The sequence below is a fragment of the Cantharellus anzutake genome, assembly GCF_015039405.1.
Source record: "Cantharellus anzutake strain C23 chromosome Unknown EI90scaffold_114, whole genome shotgun sequence".
Taxonomy (NCBI): Eukaryota; Fungi; Basidiomycota; class Agaricomycetes; order Cantharellales; family Hydnaceae; genus Cantharellus; species Cantharellus anzutake.
The window spans coordinates 88,237-100,728 of record NW_024067064.1 but is presented as its reverse complement, the minus strand read 5'-3'; positions in this window follow the sequence as shown (position 1 = coordinate 100,728).

Here is a 12,492-nt window from a genome sequence, read left to right as displayed (position 1 = left end):
GAAGTGTCTGGAGAGCTGGTAGTCTTGTTTGTCTTGCAATACGTGGAGACAAAGATCATTAGAGTCCGGAATGTAATGCGGTTGTCCAGCCTTAACAGGCCTTCAGCATCAACAGACCAGTGGAAATTGGGGAGGCAAGATGAGAAGAGATTGTGGTGCCAGAGGAGAGGGATGATAGGATGTCTCAATGGAGAGCCTCTGTGTCAATGAGTACAGCTGCCCAGATTACTGTGGCAGCTAGAAATGTGGCTTGTAAGGATGCAGTGAGCTGCTCCAAAGTGAAGACTGGTCAGGAGTTCTGTGGATTGACATGAGCATAGTCCATATCCCCTTCTTTGGGATAGATGTTGTAGGCAGGATAATCACCCATGTGCAGAACCAGCTCAGATACCCGCTTCCAACATTCAGAAATCTATTTTCAATTCATCCGACGACTCAGTACAAATTTGGTATCTAAAAATAGTGCTAATTCGTACAATTCTAACGATACCAAGAACGTCCCAATCGGTGGAGATTTGATGGAGTTCTATGTTGAGCAAGTTAGGCACAGGCATGTGCAGGTGTGGCAATCTCAGGTGGCAACCCAGAATTCCAGCCTCACTCTTTCCCACAGTGTCTAATAAATTGGTAAAAATGTTTATTGGCTGTGTGAGAGTTATCTCCGGCTTCATTTCCAATTTCAGCCCTTAATTCCGTAAATCCATTGAGAAATCGCTTATTTTCCTATATTTTCATATTTTTGCATCATTTCAGTTATTGATCAATATTTTTTTATTGATACTGTTACCCTTTTTTATTATTTCGCCTCATAAGGTATCCAGGTGTCATATGGCACCAATATTCCCCATCTATTATTTCTAAAAATAATTATTTCTTATAATCCTGTACATACCAGATTTTTGAAAAGAAGTTCTCCCCTCCCCAATTTCTCTAAGGTGCTAGGATGCGCTAGACTTGGTGTGAGTGAGTGGAATTCCAACAGTAGGAATAAGGGCAGTGATCTAGCTCACAACGAGTGAGTAGTGGACACTGAGCCTGAGGTACTCTCCAAAAGTGTAATCCTATGTCATGAACTCATGAGGAGTCATGACATGTCATGAAATTTCATGACCCCTTATGACATGTCATGACAAATGAATTGAATAAGACATTTTTTACATTGAAAATTTTGGATTTCATGACAGTTCATGACAAATTGTCATGAACCATCATGTGCTGACAAGGTTCATGACTGCTGGTGACACAATATGACATGATGCCTCATGGAGGTTCATGAGTGGTCATGAAGGTTCATGGAGTGTCATGGAGTGTCATATGTTTATTTTGACCTTTCCCCATCATGTAAAATGTTATAATGTCCCATGATGCATCATCGACATTCATAATGCTCCATGAACATGTATGATGAGTCAATGCATGAGATGTCACAAGCACTTATGAACTGTCCTGTGATGTGACAGCACTGACTGATCAACCTCCAACTCATGGACTTGTGTCCACACTGCACTGAACTCCACTTTTCCTCCAGCCACCTTTGCTGCTTGGTGTCAGAAACGGTGCTTGAGGGTATTCATGGGAAGTGGAGCAGAGTATGGCAGTGTGAGTGATCACTTAGCTGATAGGTTACTCCATTGAAAGGCATCAGGGGGTTGGGGTGTTGGTTTCAACAACTCAGGGGGGTACTGTTAGAACGGGCGGATTCGGATGACTCCGGAGTGGAATCAGAGACTTAGCATGGAAGGACCTCGGCCTCAGCGACTCAGGCGGAGTGCTGTGCCATTGCTGGTTGTCCTAGGGGTCCCTAATTTCAGATCTAGCAGAGGGAAAGTCTCTTGGGGGGAATTCATGTCGATTTCGGACTGAGGTTACAAGTTACTAGGTACATTGTATATAAGGAGGGGTCCGGAATCAAAAGGAACAAGGGTAGGACAAAAGGAGACAAAGGGAGATGGAAAGAGGAACAACACCGAGGGTCAAGTGTTTGACTCAATGGTGTTTCCCAAAGGAGGAATGAAGGGCCAAGGCCCAAGGAGGAAGGAAGGAGGTTGGGAGTGGGGAATGGCTAGCTGACTGAATAGAAAGGAAGCAGCAGCCCAAATAGGAATGAGGGAGAATAGCGGAATTGAAATGGACAATGCAATAGTTGCAAGGTCCGGAGTAAGTCCGGAAAGTCCGAACTCGGAGGTTAAACTCCGGAATATTGGCAAAGGTAATTAAATGGAATGAGCTAACCAATACAATGGGTATAAGCGGAGGTGGGGTCAAAGTCCGAGGTCGGAGCTAAGACCGGAGGTTCCGGAGATGAGACGTGAACGGGATACCAGAGCGGAGGTCCGGAGTCGGGAGCATAGGTTTTGCGTACTCGTCTGGAAGGTGTCGAGGTTGGGGTCGGACCCAGAATGTTCCGGAGTCGGACCGAAGGTGGTGTCCGAGCCGGAGGTGGGATAACCTCTTGGGAGTCGGCAAGGAGGAGGTGACGGAAGGGAAGTAGGACTCCAGAAGTCGGAGTTCGGAGTTCTGGGAGCCCGGAGCGGAGGTCAGGATTGTATGGATATGACAGGTACTGTACTGGCACGACCAACAACTGGGTCACATGGAGGTGTGGGAAAAAGTTTCGGAAAACCACCAACCGGTAACCCTGCGATATGCATTACACCTGACCGGATTCACATACAGGTTGGTTTTTTGATTGTTTTTTAACGAGATCGGGTCTTACCTTAGCTGCGGTGTAGCAGGGTTGGCCTACTTAGAAGGCATATTATACTGGCACACATTTGGCAACATGTTATGAAATTTACTGTAAATGAAAAAAATTTTCAAGCATGTGTTCATCACCTATGGGATGGCTTCGGAGTTGGCTGAATTTTGCTATTCACATTTTTGAATGTATATACAATACAAAAAAGGAAAATTGAATTACATAAGCACAGCCACCACAAAGTCTGTGAATCTGTGTTATGCTGGACAGCCGACTGGCTGCCTCGTGTTATGTGTTACAATTTTACATTTGAACCAGACTGGCGGGCCAGCATTACACGTTACCGGTTGTTGGTCATGCCAGTACAGTATTGTGCCACATGCTCTAGGCTATCCTGTATTTCAGGTTTAGCAGAGGGAACCTGGTGGTGGTGTAGGCTCAAGTGAAGGTGAAGTCAGAGGTGAACTATGGACAAGGGGACTTAGGGGGTATTCTAATTAACATTCAAACTGGGGTGCATAGCTATCTACAATGCATAAATACAAAAAGGGGAACAGAAGAGAGGGTGGTCAGTCTGGCACCTGAATGGGAGGCAGAACGATGAACATGACAAACTAAATGAGGGACAAGAACCAGGGAGACAGAGAGTGAGAGAATGAATGAGAGTGGAATGAACAATTAAACAAAGAGGCAAAGTAGGGAGGCAACTGACAACCTGGGTGCCAATATAGTAGCAGATCAAGTGTCAATATTTTACTTATTCATTCTTCACCTGGGTCCTTGTCTTTAACAATCCCCACTCATTTCTGCATTGGACCGACTGGCCCTTCCCATGATTTCTCTCCCTTATTTATACCTTGTAAATACTTTCAGGGACCTTGGTCTGAAATCAACTAGAGCAACCCCCTCTTGTGTGATGCTTTCATATCACTTTCAACTTAAGGGTAACTCATGACACTTCATAGACAGGCACGTAACCACTCAAAACCTGCCTGGAACCACTTAAGTCATGAGCAATCATGACCCCCCATGCAGGTTCATGGCATCTCATGAAATTCCATGATGGTTTGTCATGAACCAGCATGACTGTGTATGACACTTCATGCTGCTTCATGAAGTTTGGTGACCATTCATGAAATGTCATGACTTCCATGATAGTTTATGAACTGCCATTACACTTTTTGCAAGTTACTGCTGAGCCTGGACCTTGTGGAATCCGGGAGAACCCACCGCAGAGTTAAGGATTGAGAAAGTAGAGTGTTTGGAGAGTTTGGCCCCCACAAGCTTAGTCGGAATAGAGAGCTGCTAGCCCTCTTTCAATGTCCCAGCATCTAGTCAACGCATCTGGTTTTACTCCGAGTCTTCCAGGACAGAATTGGACAGTCATGTGGAATTGGGAAAGGAACTCTGACCAGCAGGCTTGTCTGTCATATCCGTGCATACCCGACCCCAACCCGACTTCCGGACCTCCACCCTCTTCACCTCCGGAGTCATACCCTACCGCTGCCATTCCAATACTCACCTTCAGTCCTGGCAACACACCTCTTTCTACCTCCCATGCCACCTCTACTCCTTCCTCCCCTATCTCCGTCCGTTCTGATACTCACCTCGGACCGAACACCGCTCCTCTCGCCACCCTCCTACTACTCCTCCTACTCCTCTGCTCCTCCCTCACAACACCCCCACCCTTCCGTCACCCTCCTACGCTTCCCCCGTCCGCTCTGATACTCACCTTCAGACCTGACAACTCTCCTTTCCGCCACTCCTTCTCTCTTCCCTTCTCCTCTCTCCTCCCTCTGGTACTCTTCTGCTGACCTCCCGCCAAGTTACGACCTTCCACCGCTGTCCTGTACTTCGTACTCGGGCACCGCTCGTACCTTTGCTCCGAGCCTCTGTCATAGTCCCTACCTCGGACTTTGACTCCACCTCGGTCTTAGTCCATTGCATTGGTGACCTCATACTACGTAAACACCATTGCCAATATTCCTCGGACTTTCAACCCCGCCTCCGTAACCTCTGTAAGCTCCACAACCTCCAAGCTTCACGGATCGCCTTCGGCACTTTCGCCGCTTGTAATGTATCTTTTGCGTTTTCCCCTCATCCCTATTTGGACTGCTGCTTCTTCCCATTCTAGCCAGTTAGTCATCATCCCCACTTCTCCTCATCCTCCTGCCCCTCTGGGCCTCGCCCTCCCTACCTCCTTTCGGACGTATCACAGGTCCTGCCTTATGACCTTCGGTACCACTCCGCTTCTGTCTACCCTTTGTTCCTGTTCGGACATCTTCATTCCGATTCGGATCCCCTTTGTCTCCTTGTGCTTTTGCCCCCTCCATTATATATATCGGCGCTTGTACATACTCGTAGCGGGCTCAGTCCGAAATCGACCTGAAATGCCCCCTAGAGACTTCCTGCTCGCCTACTGTGAAATTAAGGACCAAATGGACAAACAGCAATGGCACAGCGCTCCGCTTGAGTTGCTGAGGCCAAGGTCCCTCCACGCTAAGTCTCCGATTCCACTCCGGGATCGTCCGCCCTCGCTCAGCTCTAACATTGTCGCCAAGTCAAGAGTTTGGTGGAGGAGAAATAATACTCGAGGTTCTTGTGGTTGGTGACAATGTTGATTGGGGTTCCTGAACCTTCAAGGTAGTGACACCATGATCAGAACACGTTGTGAATGGTGAGCAGTTCCTTATCATGGGTGTCGTAGTTGAGCTCTGGCGCTGAAAGGGTTCTTGAGTGGAAAGCGATGGGGTGAATCTCTCCATCATTACAACAGATGGACAGGATTCCAGAGATCATGTAATTGGAGGCGTCGGTTTCTACAATGAGAGGGGCATCAGGTACCCAATGCATCAGGATGGGGGCTGACATGAAGGCTTCTTTCAGAGTATTGAAAGCAGATCGACAGTTGTCGGAGAATAACCAGGGGGCTCCTTTACATGTGAGGCATGTCAAGGGGACCACAATGTCAGAGTATTGGTGGATGAAATGCCGATAGAAGATAGTGAAGCCAAGGAAGGACTGGACATCCTTGACTTTACAGGGCTTGGGCCAATCTTGGGCAGCTTTGACCTTCTCAATGGACATGGTGAGTCCGGAGGGAGAAAGGCAATATCCGAGATATTCCGCAGTGTCTGTATGATATTCTTCGGATTGGCATATAGGCCATGTTTGCAGAGTCTCCTAAGAACTTCTCAGACATGCTCTTGGTGTGAAGCCATGTCTTCCAAGTAGGTAAGGATGTCGTTGTAGGTGGGCACAGCCGGTACTGCACAAACAAACTGAATATCGCGATTTCCCCATCCCTGCACATCCCCACTTCACAAAACACATCATACACGTCCCCATATACTATTTCTACCCTTCCATGATTCTTTCCTATTTTTCCATACACATTCCCAGTCCCCACAGACCAAATTCCCACGCCCACCCAGCAGCATGGCCACACTCACACTGGATTTCACTATCTCAGCAACCACTGCACCGATTTGGATGATATTGGTACCGTTGGAAACGCGTCATTTAGGAGTACTAGGATCCGTGATTAGCGGGAGTTTATTGGCGATGGATGGAGTTGGATATTTTTTGGCTGGAAATCATTTATTGCTTTATTGTTTTCTTGATTATTGTTTTCCCTTCCTTTTTCCGATATTGTTTGTTGCTGATATGACCCACCTAAGCACATGGGACTCATCGGATATTTTCCTTCATTTTTATTTGATCGTTTCTCATATATACTGTACATGAGGATGTATCTACCTTTCCCCTTGGACTAGAAACCACTGAGTTTGCCCCTCCCAAGCTAGTAGGGAGTATTACGATGAAGAACATCAGTAAGAAGACCTCTAGATCAGTCCTTACCTTAGTGTCACCCAGAGAGGTGGGGTGAGAGGTTGATTAGAGTACACCATGCACCGCACCACACCAGACCATTACCATTACCAATTCCCTTTACCCCTTTTTCCTGACCTGTTGGATACCTATCCAGTCCCCGTCCTTCCTGTTTTCCTAGTGGGTTAGATCCCTAGCCCGCTTACAGAAATGTAAGGGGGCAAGGGACCTACCACCCTAACAAGAAAGAGAGGGGGCCACAGAGTTGGGAATGCTCAGGGGAGGTTCGGATGATGAGGAAGGGGGGGAGAAATGGTCCGGTGCTATATGATAAAAATGATAAACTCGTAAATCTCACTGATAATCAAACTGATGGGAACTCTGTCCCTGCACTATGTCTTGAGCCTCTTTGGCTTCGTATTCGCCGCTCTGGGTGCTGGTAACGTCTGCTAAAACTTCATGTTCATTGGGGAGCACCTCTCTCTGTTGGGGGAGTCCTTTTTGTAAATACAGGAAAGAGGGTAACTATAAATATGAAAGAAATACGTGGAAATCCGAATGATCCGACGGGTTTAGGACGGAAACAGATCCACAAGGAACAAGTAAGAAAAATGTAATATCAAAGAAATATTGACGTTGTTAAGGAAATAAAGAAACATGGCGATCGGAACAACCGCTGCACCAAATGCGTCACTCGTAGCATCGTTCGACTTGTGTTGACAAGGGCTTTCCAACGATACCAGATTCGTCCGGATCGGTGGAGAATTGATGGAGATATGGAGGAAGTGGTGGAATATGCAGGTGACAGTTGCCCAATTTGGAAACTGATGGTTGTCCGTGGTCAGGAATGGCTTGAAAAAATCGGAAGAAATATGAAAAACGTGGAAGGGGTATCTGGAACAGTGGTAAATGTGTTTCGGGAGTGGGGTGCTTGATGTGGGTGGTAGAATCGCGATAATCGGCTCGTTTGCGTGGTACTGGCTGTGCCCACCTACTGTTAGATCCATGCGGATTCGGACGACTCCGGAGTGGAATCGGAGACTTAGCATGGGAGGACCTCGGCCTCAGCGACTCAAGTGGAGCGCTGTGCCATTGCTGGTTGTCCTGGGGGTCCCTAATTTCGGATCTAGCAGAGGGAAAGTCTCTTGGGGGAATTCAAGTTGATTTCGGACTGAGGTTACAAGTTACTAGGTACATTGTATATCAGGAGGGGTCCGGAATCAAAAGGAACAAGGGTAGGACAAAAGGAGACAAAGGGAGATGGAAAGAGGAACAACACCGAGGGTCAAGTGTTTGACTCAATGGTGTTTCCCAAAGGAGGAATGAAGGGCCAAGGCCCAAGAAGGAAGGAAGGAGGATGGGAGTCGGGAATGGCTAGCTGACTGAATAGAAGGAAGCAACAGCCCAAATAGGAATGAGGGAGAATAGCGGAATTGAAATGGACAATGCAATAGTTGCAAGGTCCGGAGTAAGTCTGGAAAGTCCGAACTCGGAGGTTAAACTCCGGAATATTGGCAAAGGTAATTAAATGGAATGAGCTAACCAATACAATGGGTATAAGCGGAGGTGGGGTCAAAGTCCGAGGTCGGAGCTAAGACTGGAGGTTCCGGAGATGGAGATGCAAACAGGATTCCGGAGCAGAGGTCCGGAGTCGGGAACATAGGTGTTGCATGCTCATCTGGAAGGTGTCGAGGATGAGGTCGGACCCGGAATGTTCTGGAGTCGGACCGAAGGTGGTGTTGGAGCCGGAGGTGGGATAACCTCTTGGAAGTCGGCAAGGAGGAGGTGGCAGAAGGGAAGCAGGACTCTGGAAGTCAGGTTCAGAGTTCCGGGAGCCCAGAGCGGAGGTTGGGATTGTATGGATATGACACCTACATCGTCTAGGTAGACTACCACAGAAATGTCCAAGAGGTCGGCAAAGATCGTATTGACGAATCGCTGAAAGGCTGCACATGTGTTAGAACTGGGCAAGGGCAGACAATTCCAGAGGGGAACTGGAGACTTAGCAAGGAGGGACCTTGGCCTCAGCGACTCAAGCGGAGCGCTGTGCCATTGCTGTTTGTCCTTTTGGTCCTTAATTTCATAGGCAGCGAGCAGGAAGTCTCTAGGGGGCATTTCAGGTTGATTTTAGACTAAGGCCTAAAACGAGTATGTGCAAGCACCGATATATATAATGGAGAGGGCGAAAGCACAAGGAAACAAAGGGGGTCCGAATTGGAACGAAGGTGTCCGAACGGGAACAAAGGGATGACAGAAGCGGAGCGGTACTGAAGGTCATAGGGCTGAACCTGTGGTACATCCGAAAGGAGATAAGGAGGGCGAAGCCCAGAGGGGCAGGAGGATGAGGGGAAGTGGGGATGATGACTAACTGGCTAGAATGGGAAGAAGCAGCAGTCCAAATAGGGATGAGGGGGAAATGCGAAAGATACATTACAAGCGGCGAAAGTGCTGAAGATGATCCATGGAGCTTGGAGGTTGTGGAGCTTACAGAGGTTATGGAGGCAGGGTTGAAAGTCCGAGGAATATTGGCAATGGTGTTTACATAGTATGAGGTCACCAATGCAATGGACTAAAGCCAAGGTGGAGTCAAAGTCCGAGGTAGGAACTATGATGGAGTCTCGGAGTGAAGGTACGAGTGGTGTCTGAGTATGAGGTACGGGACAGCGGCAGAAGGTTGCAACTTGGTGGAAGGTTGGCAGAAGAGGGCCAGAGGGAAGAGAGATGAAAGACAAAAGGGGAGAGGAGTGGAGGAGAGGAAAGGTGTCAGGTCCGAAGGTGAGTATCGGAGCAGACGGGCGAAGGGTAGGAGAATGATGGAAGGGTGGAGGTGTTGTGAGGAGGAAGAGGAGGAGTGGGAGGAAGAGTAGGAGGAGCATGGCGAGAGGGGTGGTGTTCGGCCCGAGGTGAGTATCGGAGCGGGCGGAGATAGGACAGGAGAAGGACGGAGGAGTGGAGGTGGCGTGAGGGGTGAGAGGAGGTGTGGTGTCAGGACTGAAGGTGAATATCGGAACGGACAGCGGTAGGGTAGGACTCCGGAGGTGGTGAAGAAGGGGTCCGGGAGTTGGGTCAGGATCGGGTATGCACAGATATGACAGCGAGAACTAAAGGGGGATTAACTCTAGTCGATTTTATCACTAGGATGTAACCTACCTACAAGTTATGTATATATAGTTACAGCAAGGGCATGCCCATGAATGGCAGGACCAAGCGGAGCGGAGCTAACGGGGTTAAACGTTAGCTGACTGAATATTACTGACGAGTCAGGTTACAGGGTTAGCGGAGTGATGGGCTATAACCCAGAAATGGAAAGGAGGGATAGGCCTGAAGGTTGACTTGCAGGGCAAGCAAGTGAATTGCCCAGCAGGGGTGGGAGTGTGCTAGCAGACGTTGTAGGAGGGCACAGCAAGTACCCCACAAACAAGGCCAGAAACACGTTTTTCGAGGCTCCAACGAGCACCCCCAAGCCTCCGACACATTCCCAATGCCCACGGGACATTCCCACATTTTTTCCAATTTTTTCCATGCTTTTTTCTCAGGACTCATATTGCCACTTCCCCAAAATCCATGGTTATCTACCATTTTCCCCATATCCCCCCCAAATCTCTACCAATTCACACGATTTTGAGCTCGATGGACAGCGACGGATCAGGAGAAGAGGATGGAATGACGGGACGGGAGTTACGATGACGGATATGCGGTGGAGAAGCGAGATTGATGGTCAATATTGATGTCATGGGTTCATTTATTTATTTCATTGTCACCTTGTGTCCACTTCTGTTCTTTAGCCGAGCTGCTAACATTATTCCTGTTCTCATTGCCACCATCTACCGGCTATTTCTCTTATTTTTTGTTCTGATTTATCTTTTTTCTATATATACACCAAGTTTGCATTGTACTTACAGTTGTTGGACCCCTCTTCTGTGCTACAAAGAATGTGGTGTTGAGCGATCCCTCCATACATTAAAGAAGCCTCCTGACGACTGTCCAAGAAGGACCAGGAGTGAGTACAGATTTAGTGAGATTTATTGATTGATTGCCTAGCACCCGGACCATGGCACAGTATCAGCACTGTCGCCACCCATCCTTTCCCTTTCTTCCGACCTGACTCAGACTCTACCCCCAGGTCCCTACTCTTTTGCCTGGGCAGCTCTTTTGCCTGGCTACAACGTCGGAGCTGTCTGGAGGCTTTCGGGGTTCTGTACTTAGGGAGGCATAGGTTATATTGAATTGCGGGGGTGGTGACCATCAAGGGAGTCAGAGGTGATTGTGGAATATGGGGGCTCCAAGGTTAGTGATGAAGGAGTGGAGGTAGTCTGGAAGGATCAGAGGTAGTGGAGGACGATGGCCATAGATGGATATGACAGCTACCATCAAAAAGGCATAGTTGTAGAGGTTTTATCTGATATGTATTCAGGGCCAGCTCCTTCACGAATTTGTTGTCAATAAAGCAGTCCGAAGACCCAGAGTCTATGAGTGCAGGAATGTTCTCATAGGTGCGGAAGAGTTTATTGTTCATCCTAATATTGGACAGGGAAGTAGGAACAGGAGAGGTGAGTGAAGAGAAGTAGAACAATCTGTGGAAGTAGGAGGAGGTGGAGGAGAAGAAAGTGAACTATCTACACTATCTACAATGGGTAGAACATTAGCCGAAGGGTCAACATTAAGAGGAGGAAGTAGACCATTAGGAAGAGAAAAAGAAACAGGAATGTGGAGGGAGGATGAGTCAGAAATGGAAGATGCATTTAGGCATACTTCTTTGAGTGCACAGAGGGAAGAATCGCAACCCCCAGTCCATGCGGAGTCCATGGGGGTGTGGACTAATTTTTTTGCCTCTGCGGATGCAGAACCTTGCTCCTTGGTCTTGGCCATGCAGGCCTTTGATGTGCAAGAAGAAGACTTAGGGCAGTCCTTGACCATGTGGCCAGACTGTCTGCAGAACATGCAAAGTTTCTCATCAAGATGACACTTACGCTCTTGCAGCGTGAGCTTGCCATTGTCTCCAAGTTTTGATGAGAGGTCCGGTTTGGCAGAGCTGGCCTTGGACTTCTTGTTGTCCTTCGGAGGCTTGCTACCGGAAGCGGGGTTGAACAAGGAGGATGAAGGGATGGTGTCGGAGCAGGAAGCAGTAGTGGTCTTGTCGAAGACATTGGAGCTGGAAGGTTTTGCATGACAAGTTACTTCGGATTTACGCTCCCAATAGTGTGCATCGAAAGTCTGTGATAAGGCGCGAAGTTCCAAAAGGGTAGAAGGTTTCCCTACCCTAGCAATGTCATCTTTGATACGTTCTGGCAATCCATTATAAAAGAAATGGCAGAGCACAGCTTCTCCATAACCATGAAGCTGTGATGCATGTTGATTGAACTCGACAATGTACTTATTAATGTGGTGACCATCCTTCATGTCTAGGGTCATAAGTTGGACTTCAGCATTGCCCACAGGATTGTGGGGACCGAAGTTGGACTGGAGTTCATTGACAAACTCCTGGTAATTATTCATCCAGCAAGGATGAAGTAAGGAATTTTGGTCAAACAGTAGGTCTGGCTCAAACCAATCAAGAGCCATCCCCTTGAGGTAGGACTGCATGAAGATAACCTTGGTGCAGTCCCTAGCAAAAGCAAGGGGGCAGTCCTGGAAATTTAGCTTGCACTGGACCAAGAACACTTGAAGTTCATGGTGGTCTTTACCATTGAATTGTTCGGGCTTGCAGACCTTGGTCCGGAGAGTGGAGGATGGTGGAGGAGGTGGGTGACCAGTGTGATGAGCCCAAGCTGGCAATGGCCTGGGCTAGCTGCATGATAGCTATGTTGGGAATAGGCTCGGCATCATTGGTGACTGGGGCAGTAGGGATAGGAGGATCATTGGGAGGAGGGTCAATGAAGTCGGGAACCTCGGAGCTGAGTCCAAAGAAGTGGACTGGATCTATGGGTTGCTCAGTGGTGTCTCCAAAGTTGGAATCTACAACA